Source organism: Ornithodoros turicata, chromosome 7 (assembly GCF_037126465.1).
Source record: "Ornithodoros turicata isolate Travis chromosome 7, ASM3712646v1, whole genome shotgun sequence".
Classification (NCBI taxonomy): Eukaryota; Metazoa; Arthropoda; class Arachnida; order Ixodida; family Argasidae; genus Ornithodoros; species Ornithodoros turicata.
The window spans coordinates 23244441-23257464 of record NC_088207.1 but is presented as its reverse complement, the minus strand read 5'-3'; the positions used below and the strand labels follow the sequence as shown (position 1 = coordinate 23257464).

The window sequence follows — 13024 nt, the reverse complement described above, 5'->3', positions numbered from 1 at the left end:
CGCACGATCGGCACAGCACCGGCGCCTACAAGGAGAACAACAAAGTCCTCCTCAGCAACGACGACAAGTACGACTCCAACGACAACGACGACAAGTACGACGACAACGACGACAACGACAACAACGACTACAACAACGACGACTACAACAACGACGACTACAACAACGACGACTACAACAACGACGACTACAACAACGACTACAACAACAACGACTACAACCCGGCTGCCACGTCCAAGTAAGCGAGTCAAACTATTTCTTGAGTCGAGTTTCCTTGTCTTTCTTTCTTTTTTCAATGTGCTTGACCAGGAATTTTTCGGAGAGCCAGGTGATTTTCTGAAATACGCTAAACCATCCAGGCAGGACACGTGTCCTACGTAGCGAAGTAAGAAGTAACATAACGAAAAGTATTTGCTTGTTTGTGTACTGGAGTACACAAGCGAGCAAATAGAAAAAAATTCTCCGTGCATGAGCGGTAGCTTTGATAGCTCATTGTGAAGGGTTGTGTTCCAACTTCCAACCAGTGTTCCATCCACCACCCTGACGGCAGTTGCGTGAGAAGTTGGCGCTATACAAATAGCACTATATTCCTCAGACATCCCTCAGAGCTACTACGTCCCTCAGATCAGACACACCTCTAGCAGCTCATTTCTTAAACTGAGCCTGTGTCAATATACTAACAAATCGATCAAAGCTCGGTGTTTCTGTACTGCGATTAATGACTTTATATAGCGCCAGTAAAATTTCTGTTCATCCGCAATCATCCTTTATGAAATGTTCCTTTCGTTAATAAGGTAGCGCAATAATCTGGTTCTCCTAGCGTCAAAGGTCCTGTAAAGAACCAGGTGTCCTATCCCAAAGTGGCTGCAATTAAAATCTGAGGTTTTCAGCTTTCGCTTATTTTTTGACGAGTCACCAGATTCATAAGGTTCTGAGCGTGCATGCTGTTCTTAAGATATATTAATCAATGAAAATCATACCGGGTATAAGTCGGATGTGTATCCTGTGGGGCCATGCGGTCCACCCATGCCAGCTGGTTAGTTTTACTGGTTGGTGTAACCGGGGTCTGGGGGGAGGGGGGGGAAGAGATATTTTGGAACTTCACCAGCTTAGCACGCTCCTAGCCAACCATCATCTCGAATGATATCGCTATTTGCCCTGATTTGTTGAAAAGGGGTGGCGTACGCGCATACACCAGCTACCCTGCATCCACGGAATTTTGTCTGTGGTGAAGATCTGAAAGAATAGTGCCCGAAACCCCGCACGATCCCCGAAGAAGCTGCAAATAATGATAAACCTAGTTGCGCCACGCTGTAGAAAAATACTCGAATCGCCTATACCGGCATTGTCAAACGCAAGCGGGACCGCTTACATATTTTCCGTTAGATGCCCACCGTCAGGGAGAGTTCGGAGGGTGTGGTGCTCTGCAAACTTTTCACATTGCGCACTCTTAAAGATGAGCTTCACCACATAGCACGCTCATAGCCAACCATCATCCCGAATGACAACGTTCTCGCCCCCTGATTTGCTGAAAACTGGGGCCAGGGCGTTTTCGTACCAATTATGTACAGCATTATTGGCACAAAAAAAGGCGTCTTCCTCCAATTTGCATCGAATTAGGGATAGAACGTTGTTATTCGGGATGATTGGCTAGGGGCGTGCTATTTAGTGTAGTTCATTTTTTAAGAGTGCGTGGTTGGGTTGTACCAGCGTTTCGAGATTACGTTTTGCACGGCTAATCAAACCAGGTCGAATGATCGAATTTCATTCCATGAAATGATTTTCGCGAATTCTGAGTACTCTGCCGGAAACGGTCCTCGATCATGATCCCTCAATGTCATACACACATCGACTTTTAACCATATTCAGTGCACCGTGGGCGTAATTACCACCACGCAGAAATAGCGGAGCATGACCGCAGCGGTCATCAACGTACGTGTTACATACGCTTGAAGTCACCAGTTGAGGTACCTGGAAAAAAGCAAAGGCCCCAGTAGTGAAGTAACATGTCCTATATTTTGCAATTAGAAACGAGAAGAAATTGGTACTATTTCAAATAAACTGCTTTTTGGTCTGCTGGCAGAAATCTGCCTTCTTTGTAAAAGAACTGTTCAATTTGCCACCTGGACAGTGTCCTCAGCTGTGCAGGCTCCGCCGAGGCTGTGGGCCCACTTCTATATGAGTCAAGGATGAGGGCACCAGCCTCAATCAGCTGAAATGTCGGCATTTAGTTCAAATAGTACCATAACTAATATACATAAGACCTAATAACTGTAACATCTATATATACACTTTATATGCTACACATGCATAATTTTTATGCATATGCAAACACAGGTTGTATTCTGTTTTACACTGTCACATAGCCGTATTTGCACCAATGTTACCATCAAATAAGGGCTGAAGTAGCTGCACAGGCTTTACAGGATGCGCGGAGAACGTTGAACTGGTTGAACACAGCAGAGCACCACTGGTATGGTAATGGTTGGTAGGGTTATTTTTGGTAATGTAAAACAAAGTGCAGAGTCGTAGCAGGAACAAAATCTCCTGAGGACATAGTGCATCAAACTTAGGTTTATTTATTTTAGAGGTGAACTGCAGAGCACTTGCTGTAGTTTTTCTGGCATGTTACTCTGGTGAAAGACTTCAGCTGCCATACAAATGGGTCGCCCTGGTTTCAGAGAAGAAAATGAATAACACAGTATGCAACTCCAGTTCGGGTGAATGTAAATGGATGTAGTAATCCACCTGAGTAATGATTATAAAATAAGGGAAAAAAATGTGCACCTCTTAAAAGCATCCTAGCTTATTCAGGTGTAAACAAGAAAATGTCCCCTCAATATCATATTTGTGCACATGCTGAAGCAAACTGAAATCAAATAATAATAAAAAAAATCTTGTCAACAACACACAGAGCCCGAATGGTAGGCAAGACAATGCTGCAAAGAGGAATCTGGAGGAGTACGCGAAACATTGGTCTGCTCTGAATAGTGGGTTGCAGTGATCATGCTGTCTCACCTTGGGGGTTTCAGGCTCCGCTGAGGAAGTTACCTGTAAACATGAACATGAAAGCCGATGAGTGAAGAGAAGAGAACGGATACACATGTTCAATATATTACATTAATATTCTGTTAAAGTATGGTTTCTAAGACCATGTTAAACACAGTCTCTTTTTATCAACAGTGTACCACCTGAGTTTACTGACTAGATTCGGTAACTTGTATTTTGTCTTTCTTTTACCCTCTCTCTCCATCTTGTGTGCCGTAATCGACCGCAAGATTCCAAGTCACGCAGATGAGAATTAACACATTTACGCATTCCTGAAATATGTGATAGCATTTGGACCATACGGACTGAGAGATCTTTGTTAGCCCCAATAACGAAAAGTACTCACACTTTTGCGCCGTTGCGGTGGATGTTCTTTCCCCGGCGAGGACACGTATTGTGATGGTGCTACACCTTGATTCAAAAGTTATACAGCACGTAGATTCAGCGTCCCCTTCGTAATCGCAATCATGCAAATGATCGCTACAAACACGAGGAGTCGATGGCACCGCACCGTCTTTCCATTCCGGCGGTCCGATTGCCTCGTGGCGTCAGAAGCTGTCCGTCTCGTCACGGGGAGCATATGACATTGGATGCCCGGCGAATATTTACGTGAATTACGGCAACCAACCATCCCACATTGTCTCGGCATGTCAGCGAAAACCACAGGATGCGACTGCGACGCTGCGACGATCGCCCGGGAGCTGGTGCCATGGAGATTTCCACTCCCGATGAACGCATATGCGGGATGCATGCCTATGGCGCATGCTCCTTTCGGGACCGCGACGGACCGCGCCGTGGTCCCGCCAAGTTGCTCGCTGCGTATTCCCCTCGCCGCTTTGTTTAAATTCGCTCCCGAGAATACTCCTCGCATGATGAAGGTAAACTTTTCGTTCTAGACTCAGAAAAATGTTTTCTTTCTTATGAAAGCGAGATAAAAATCATTTTTATAGTCTCTTTAAGAGACAAATTCATCAATGAAAATCATATCAGGTATAGTCCCGGCGTCTATCTTGTGAGGCCACGCGATCCACTTATCTCACCTGGTTAGTTTTATTGATTGGCGTAACCGGAGTCGCGGGGAGGGGGTGGGGGAGGGTTGCAAGTAGGCAAAGTTGCAATCTTATACATAGTATCCGTTGGACGACCGAGGTACGACCTCCGTGTGAATGGTGCGGCTCAGCCCAGAGCTTCAGCACATGCACCACACTTAAGACCACCACCGTCTTAAGTCGTATTTCACCGTGTAGCACCTCCTCGCCAACCATCGTCCTGAATGACACCGTTCTCGCCCCCGATTTGTTGAACAGGGGGGTGCTCGCCAGCACGTAACTGTCACAAAAAGAAATGCGTATCGCCTACCGCGTTCAACAAACTAGAGGACAGTGCGGTGTCATTCGGGACGATGGTTGGTTGGAGGAGTGTTCTCTGTGGTGAACAACATAATGCAAAAACTCGAGTCTCAGGAGTTCATCCACGAGCTAGCCTGCATCTACGCAGTTTGGTCTGTGGTGAAGTTCTGTAAGAATAGTGCACGCCCCCCCCACCACCACCACCACCATCACACACATACACACACACACACAGATCCCCGAAGAAGTTGACATAATGTATCGATAAACCTAGTTGTGCACACGCTGTGGAAAAATACTCGAATCGTCTATATCAGCTTTGTCAAACCAGAGGGACCATTTACATATTTTCCTTTACATGTCCACCGTAGAGGAGAGTTCGGAGGGTGTGGTGCTCTGCAAACACTTCACATTGTACACCCTTAAATATGAGCTTCACCCCATTGCCCGCTCCTAAACAGCCGCCATCCGAATGACCACGTTCTCGTCCCTGTCCATGACCACCAGGGTGGTCATAGACTGTGCTGATGTTCGAATTCAGAATCCCTCCAGCTTAAAATCCCAGTGGGGCACATTTTCATTTTACAAGCATTATAACACATTCAAAGTGCTTGTAGGTGCAACAACTGATGGATATGCGTGTTTTGTGTCAAACTTCTGGGGGGGGGGGGGGAGCAGGTCAGTAACGGTAAAACTGTAGAGAAGCGGATTCCTTTAGGCCCTGTTGACTGGAGATGCTCTAATGGTAGATAGTGTTTAAACTGTAGGTACTATCTGACATGTGCGAATGCCTCCATTCAGGATGTCTATACACATGACAAAGAAAGAAGTGCTCATATCCATATTGAGCGTGTAATAAGACGTGACTGACCACTACCTCTGAACAAGGCGGACATTGCTAAACAGCTATTCCGACATCGGACATGGCCCCCCCACCCCCTCATTGCTGCTTCAGAGTGTTGTAGATATATGCAAATGCTTCTGGAAACACTGCGGCGATTAAAAAGTAGACCTGTGTGAATTTGAATTGAGCATCCATCATTTCTTAGCGGTATCTGGATGGGCTGGCCAGTCAGTATCAAGCGAATGGCCTTTTTCCTGCTGCCGGCAGCACTGAAAACAGCTCGGCGGCAAAGACCTTAGTCACGAGCGCGTCGAACATAATCTTTTTCTCCATAACAACATATAAAGTTCTTTGCAAATGCTGGCCATTTTGCCTTTCAGTTTGCACACCTTGAATAGTAATGAGCTTTTGCTGAGGACGTGAACATGAAAGTAGACTATAACTTAGATTATTCAAAGTAGGCAGTGCCCTACACTCTTAAAAACGAACTTCACCACATAGCACTCTCCTCATAGCACGGGAGGAGGAGCCTATTTTGTGCCGTGGGCACAAAATAGGCTCCTCCTCCCGTTTTCAACAAATCAGGGGCGAGAACGTTGTCATTCGGAATGATGGTTGGCTAGGAGAGTGCTATGTGGTGAAGTTCATTTTTAAGAGTGTAGCCTTTGATAAATAGAATAAAATTTGAAGTGCTTCTTGCTTGACTACTGGTAATGCTATGTTTCTGCCCATAGAATGAGCCACCCCGACAAACATAACGCATATTTTCGGTCAATATTCGGTATTCGAATCTTTTTTGTAGATATTGTATTCGACCACAGACATTCGGCCTCGCACAGGGTCCGTCAAAAAGGCAGACAAGGAGTAAATGTCACTCTCGATACCATTCCCGTCTGCCCTATTCGACCGCTGCTGTGTTCCGAACAGCATCTTGTGAGGCTTGCATGAGTGGTTTGCTATCGTGCAATACCTGCCTTTGGGATGTGGAATGTGATGTACCAAAAGTGCAATTTTTCCGAGTGATGTACGATACGGAGGCAAAGGATGCGAAAGGGCACACAAAAGGGCTGAGTGGTGTTCTAGCATTTTATTTATCACACTATAAAGTGTGCACCAAATACGTTGGCACCATTTTTTTGCATTCGGAGGTGCGTCGTGCAATGCCTAATTTGGTGCACTATCACTGAGGGCTTTCTTGTTTGTCTCTTGTAATAAAATATTGCACTCTTGTTATTTTGGCTAGGCGGTTATTGGATCACTCGACGGCATCATAGAGGAACACACAGCAAAACTTCAAACACATTTTTCATGTCAAGCACATATCTGTGATGCAAAGCTCCAGGAAAGTCCACATCAGTCCTTCGTTCAGTCCCGGGCAGCACAGCGCGACGACCCAACGTCGCTGCGCCGGCGGCGACCGACCCGACCGGGTCGGCTCCCGACCATGGTCCGGCATACGGTTTGCAACACGGGGATGTTAATGGTCCGTTATCGGTAGCGTGTATCGTACCCCAAGGATTTCCCGAGGTGCAGCCAATGCACACTTACGGGTACCTCCTACCCCCCAAACAAGAGTTAATTTGCGCGATTTTTAAAAACAAAATTAAATGTCACTGTAGAAAATCTTTATTGCATCACAATCACAAGATACATGGGTTCCTTAATGCATCACTTCACCAGCAATGAAAAAAAAAAAAAAGAGTGTTACATTGAAAGTATATAGCCACCAGCCCCGCGTATGTACTATTTACTTCACAAATATTCACTTAACACAGGTTATAGATATAGAAGTTGGAACTCGTTGCCAGTTAAGTTAGACTGTTGAAAGATGGAAGTCACTGAAAAGGTTAGCCAGAACATAATTGTAGGCCGGTTCCACGTTAGCTCAGACAGGGACGTCCCATGGACCTCCTAAATTTTCGTGATTTTTTATATATATTGAGACGCTCATCGCACATGATGATCAACATTGGTAAAATTAATCATTCGGATAATTTCCGGGCAAAATATCGAGAAATCCAGCCCGGAATTCGATTGTTACAATTTTGCCGTGTTTGCACGTGTATACATCCTGAGTTTTAAAAGACATCGTAGTGCATTTTTTTGTGCTTTAGTATACCTACCTGCCAGCACTCCGAGCGCAAATTTAGGCGCACAGGTGCAACACTGTATCGTATAAAAAGCGGCGAACACGCTCTGTCGCGCAGTTTTGTTCAAACTTCGACGCTTCTTGCTGTGGCTGTAGATATCTCCGACACGTTCGTACGCAGTGGGGCCGCGTTTTGACGCGATAATCAGCAGTATACGCCTTTGGAGAAGAAGTTTTTGCGTTAGATGAAAGGCCTAACAAGGGCCATATCCTGGCAAAATATATACGAAATCAAGTGGGACCTTTTCGATAAATACACGCGCGAAATTATTTCGAAATATGCCTAAACATTTGCCTATTTCAGCACAGGCCGCTAGGAAGTATATGCAGGATAGATATATCAGATGAAAGAGCATTAAAAGCTGAGTGAGCTAATACCAAATATTGCGATCAGGGTCATCTATAGCCAGAGGTACCAGGCGTCGACATTAGGACAAAAGTGCGCGAGAGGGCATGTTCGCCATTTTTTATAGCACACAGCGTTGCACCTGAGCGCTAAAATTTGCTCTCTGACAGCTGGCCTGTAAGCATAATAAAGTAGCATCAAAATATTTCACAACAATATCTCTTAACACTCGGGAGGTATTCGCGTGCAATAACGGCAAAACTGAAACATCCGAATTCAGAGCCGGATTTTCTCTATCTTTTTTGCACGAAAGCTATTCGGCAAAAATGTTGATCATAATATACGATGAGCTTATAAATATAAAAAATACTGAAGACCCAGGAGGTCGATGGGACCTCCCTGCATGAAATGACGTGAAACCGGCCCGTACCTAAATTTCAAACGCAGTTACACGTAATAAAATGTAATGTAAATTGACGTGAAGTTCGTAAGCTACTTTAGAAATGTAACAGGTTACCTTCAAGTTATTTTCTACTCGATATATATACTTTTCAGCTCTTGACCTGTCTATATGGTTAATTCAGACCTTGCAGTCACAATGGGCGATTCAAGACGTTTCAAAATAGTCTTGATATACAAAAATGATATCAATATCTGCTACGACAAAAGTATATATATATATAGTTGAAGTAAATGGGAGACAGAAGACGAAAGTAGGGGAAGTACCAAAAAAGGGGTTTATTAAAACTTAAAAATTATAAAAGTTAGGGAGGATGTCTACGTTACAGCGGAAGCTCCGCCTTCTTCGGGACGAAAGAGTTAACTGTGGCCACGAGGCTGATAAGGGGCTTGAGAATGACGTCATGGGCGGTTGGGGGAAATTCCCGCCACCTGCCGGTTGTCAATTGGGGAAATTCCAGAGTGCTTTTGTGTCAGGTCCAGGAGTGGGGTCATCGTCCTCCTGGGTCAGTGGGGATTTTGATCCGGCAGAAACGAGAAAAGGCAACAGAGTCTTATCTAGGTTGTTAAACTTCTTATTGTTGACAGCATGCCAGGGTCCTCGTTAATGGCCGATCGGAATTTGTAAACTAGGTAGGATTCCCGTTGTTTCCGGGAGCGGTCGGAGATAAAGTTCAACTGGAGAATAAAAACTGAGGCTTCGTTGATTGAATGTTCTGGTTGTTTCAAATGGCGTGAGACTGGAAGATTAGGGTTCTTGGTAACATCGGATCGGTGATTGTTGAACGTAATTCGGAAATAAGTTTTTGTCTGACCCACGTATTGGGCCCGGCATGTGTTGCATTGGATTACACAGATAACGTTGCATGAGTTACAGACATAGATAACGTTGCATGAATTACAGACATAGATAACGTTGCATGAGTTACAGCGACAATCCAATGCAACACATGCCGGGCCCAATACGTGGGTCAGACAAAAACTTCTTTCCGAATTAGATTCAACAGTTACTGAAAAAGTTACTGAAAATAGCTAAGCCGAGTAGCCTAGCTACAGTATCGAGTTACTGGTAACGAGTTACGCCCAACAACATGGAACACGTGAACAACTTAATGAGAATCCGTACTACATGTGTCATGATCGTTCTATACCTTCTTTAAGAAAATAGAAGAAATATTTTCGCACCTTTGCTAATACGAGGGCAACAAACACACAATTTGGGAACCACAATCTAAGAAAAAAGGTGTGAGAAGGTGGTAACTTCCATAGTTACCTCCTAAGTCAACATAGCGTCTGATAAGGTGTGTAAAAAGGTGGTAAAAGAAATTATCATCCATCCAAATTACAACAAAAAGGTGTACGCCTCCCTCGCTCACCGAATCAGAAGCGGTAACCCTATTATTCGTGGCAGAGAGTGAGGTAGCAGGTAGAACTTTGCAACCTTTTAGGCACAACATATGCGACAACTATTACCTCCTAAAAGGTCTAATTGCTCCACCTTTTTTTTTAGAGAGTGCAGTATGACACATGTAGTGTGACTTGTACCGTTGTCTAAAGGAGAAATACTAATGTATCAAGAAGATGCCTTTTCCTATGGCTTTCTTGCTACCAAGGCCTCTTATTATGGATACCTGAAGTCCTTTTAAAAGAAAAACAACACAACATACCAGATTGTATTCCTTTCAAGCAAGCATCACAGCGCAATAGGTTCATAGTGTCGTAACCGAAGTGCAGGGTGGATTCTGAAAGTGGAAGATAGCTTGAGGTCAGGGTTACACTGAGAAACGTATACCACACCACAATATGCACACGTTATTGAATACAGACCAAATAGCTAGACTTACAGTTTTCAGCATGACATGACAAGATCCGCTAGAAAAATCTTGACCATCATCGCTGGCTCTGAAGCAGAGATCTGGCGGTGGGCACTTCGGTGATACCTTCATCAAGGCATTGATTTCTTGAAGCACGCGCTGGTAGGGGTCCAGCATGACATTCTGAATGAAAGATGAGGATAGCTTTCATTCACTCAGTTTCAAACAAATTGACATATCATGCGTCGATCACATTACGCAAACGGATTAAATCAGAATAATTTATTCACTTCGGAGGTTCCTTTTTTTCTTTTCTTTATATTTAGAATGACTACAAAACCGAACCTTAAGCTGAAGTCCTCCAGCATTCCACTTTTGTACGCACGCAGGAGATGGAAAGCACAGCTGCAGCACGCAGTCGTCCTAAGAAATGGTTCTATTAACGTTTGATGTCAAATACACAATACATACGATTCCACACTTTACTGAACCATGTTTTCACCAAAACGGAGTCCATTATCCTAAAAGCAACGCATAAACCACAATGGATCACTGAAATCGAAACTATGCGATGCTGCGCTGCTAAGTTTCGAGAGAAGCCTTCTGGAACGGTGTCACTCATGTTGAAAAGCATCTATGAGTAACGTTTATCAATGCGAGGAATACCACAAAAAGAAATAGCACTTACCACTCGATGAGTCGCTTAAAACTGTTGGAATTCTTCGAAAGTTTCGGGAGCACGGCTGGATGCATTCGTTTCTCGCAGCGAGAGCGACGGGGACTCCGACAGTGTAAACACGGCTGGATGATCGAGGAACATCATTGGCCAGATTCGAAACTGTCGGTTACGTGATTGCATCACTCGGCGCCTGACAGTCTGGGAAGAGAAATCCGTTGCTGCACCCCCGTCATGTAACTGATTATCGTGAAGTGATCAGATCAGCATCGGGGAGCGATCCTATATTATTGTTTACATGACCAAAAGGAGACCAGAGCGGGAAATGATCAGGGCACCGTCGGGGGACTATCCTACCTTAGGTTCTACCTCCTCAGTTCCCACACCGCTGGGAACCAGTCGGGCAATATCGCCCGAAGCTCCCATTGCGTTCCCATTCTTTTCCCGAGGGTTTGTGCTGCCTGGGGTGTGTCGTTACTTTCCCTGATGTTCATTACTAGCCCTGCTGATGAAGGCACACAAACTTAATAACCCACCCTTCTCTGCTCTTTCATATGGGACTTAGCCTGGGCCGCTTAGGTGAAGGCGACCTTTCCATTTAACTCGCGTAGTGAGAAGTTTAGGAAGAACTGCATGTCTGTGGACCATAAAAGCCATCAAAAAGGCCAGGCAACATCTCCTTCTCCCAGTACATCGTGTCTGCATAGCTCCTCTCATCATTAATCATCATTATCTCATCCTCCTCATCCTCATCCTCTCATCTCCTCATTAATTGATCAGGCGAAACATCTACTGCACTTCTGCTCCTAGTCTTTGCAGATATCACATGTAACATTTGAGCAAAGCACAATGTCGCACCCGGAGAGTGACGTTATTGCAGGTTGTCCCTGCACCTGCATGCAATATGCATGTTCCTTCTATAGGGTGACGCAGCCCCCGGACACATTGCAACAGAAGTGGGGTCACTGCATGGTTCCCTCGGTCTCGACAGTGTGCAGCCGTGCAGCCCGTCCGACCGTTTTCACCGCGCAGTTGGTTCAGTGGCTACCAGGTGGCGCCACAATACCGCCGCCATCGCTTGCTTTCTGCTACTGTGAATTCTGAGATTGCATAGAAGCCACGGATATATTACTCTTGTGATCGTAATCTTATTTTCTCGTACTGCATATATGTTTTTTTTTTCGAAAACTTGATATAAATCATATAAAGAACAGAAGTCAACAAGAAACGCTCGCAATGTTCGTAGCAGACGGTTTTTCCTACGAACGAATGAGGGGCTCTCTACCACCAACGTCACAGTGGAGTGGGTGTGGTCTGCAGTTCGAGCGCTCCGGCCTGTCATGGTGAAACAACTTTGGACAGAAATCTTTTGTGGGAATGCTTTTCACATACTGCTTTACAAGATGACAGCAGTTTTTGGCCATGTTGGACACCTCTTTAATGCTCCTTTAACGTCAGCGTATACCTGCGAACGCTCCTGACACCCCATCCTGTCAAGTATCGTGTCTTTAACTCAAGCTACCGTCTAAATGCAGGGATCGGAACCGAAACTGGACCAGAACCAAAATAAAAAAAAAAGGTTATTTGCTGACAAAGCCGAACCGAACCGAACACGAAGATTTTTTTTTGCTTGTACTGAACTGAGCCCGAACTGAACCGAAAAAAAAATCATACGGTTACCGGTTCGGGAAGCGGTTCAGAGGTGAAATAATTGTACTACTGACCGACCTTTTTTGTTTGTTTGTTCATTTTTTGTACGACGCCAGATGCGAGTAAAAGTAGTAGTAAAAGACTGTAGCGCTAGTTTTTTACCGCAGCAAAATAGGGCGCTGACGGGATTCTGCAAAAAAGATTCCAGCACTTCGCTTTTCGTTTCCAGCAGACGAGCACGAGACTACAATGCAGTAAAACATCAGGTAAATAATAAATGTGTTTATTATTTTTGTTGTGTTTTCACCTGCTTTCCTGAAAGGTTTGTCACCTGTAACAGTTAACTCGCACCTTTCTCTTAAACCCTGTACGGTGAGTGTAAGATGGCTTTGATGTCAAAAAATTGACATGGTGTCCATGAACAAGTTAAACCGGGACCGAAAACAGTAACGGTTCCAATCCCTGTAAGTGTTCCGACCGCTGACCGATTATTATTGGTCTGTGCGTGCTCGGGAGGGGGGGGGGGGAGGGGGTTCTCCCTGAGGCGTACCCGAACCGAACCGATATACCTGAACCGGTTCAAGCTGATAATATCGGTTCGGCGGAGCTAAACCCGAACCGAACCAATATATGCCTGAACCCGAACCGGACAAAAAAAAGTACCGGTTCCGGTTCCGGTCCCTGCTATA

At 44.9% G+C, this 13024-nt stretch overlaps 1 protein-coding gene across 1 annotated transcript in view; it reads left to right on the top strand.

Annotated features, from left to right (window-relative positions):
- Positions 1-13024, top strand: part of LOC135399694 (uncharacterized) — a 109927-nt gene that overhangs the window by 13487 nt on the left and 83416 nt on the right. Inside the window, exon 3 of the mRNA XM_064631428.1 lies at positions 17-238. The gene's annotated coding sequence lies outside the window, so the exon portion shown is untranslated. The remainder of the gene's footprint in view (positions 1-16; positions 239-13024) is intronic.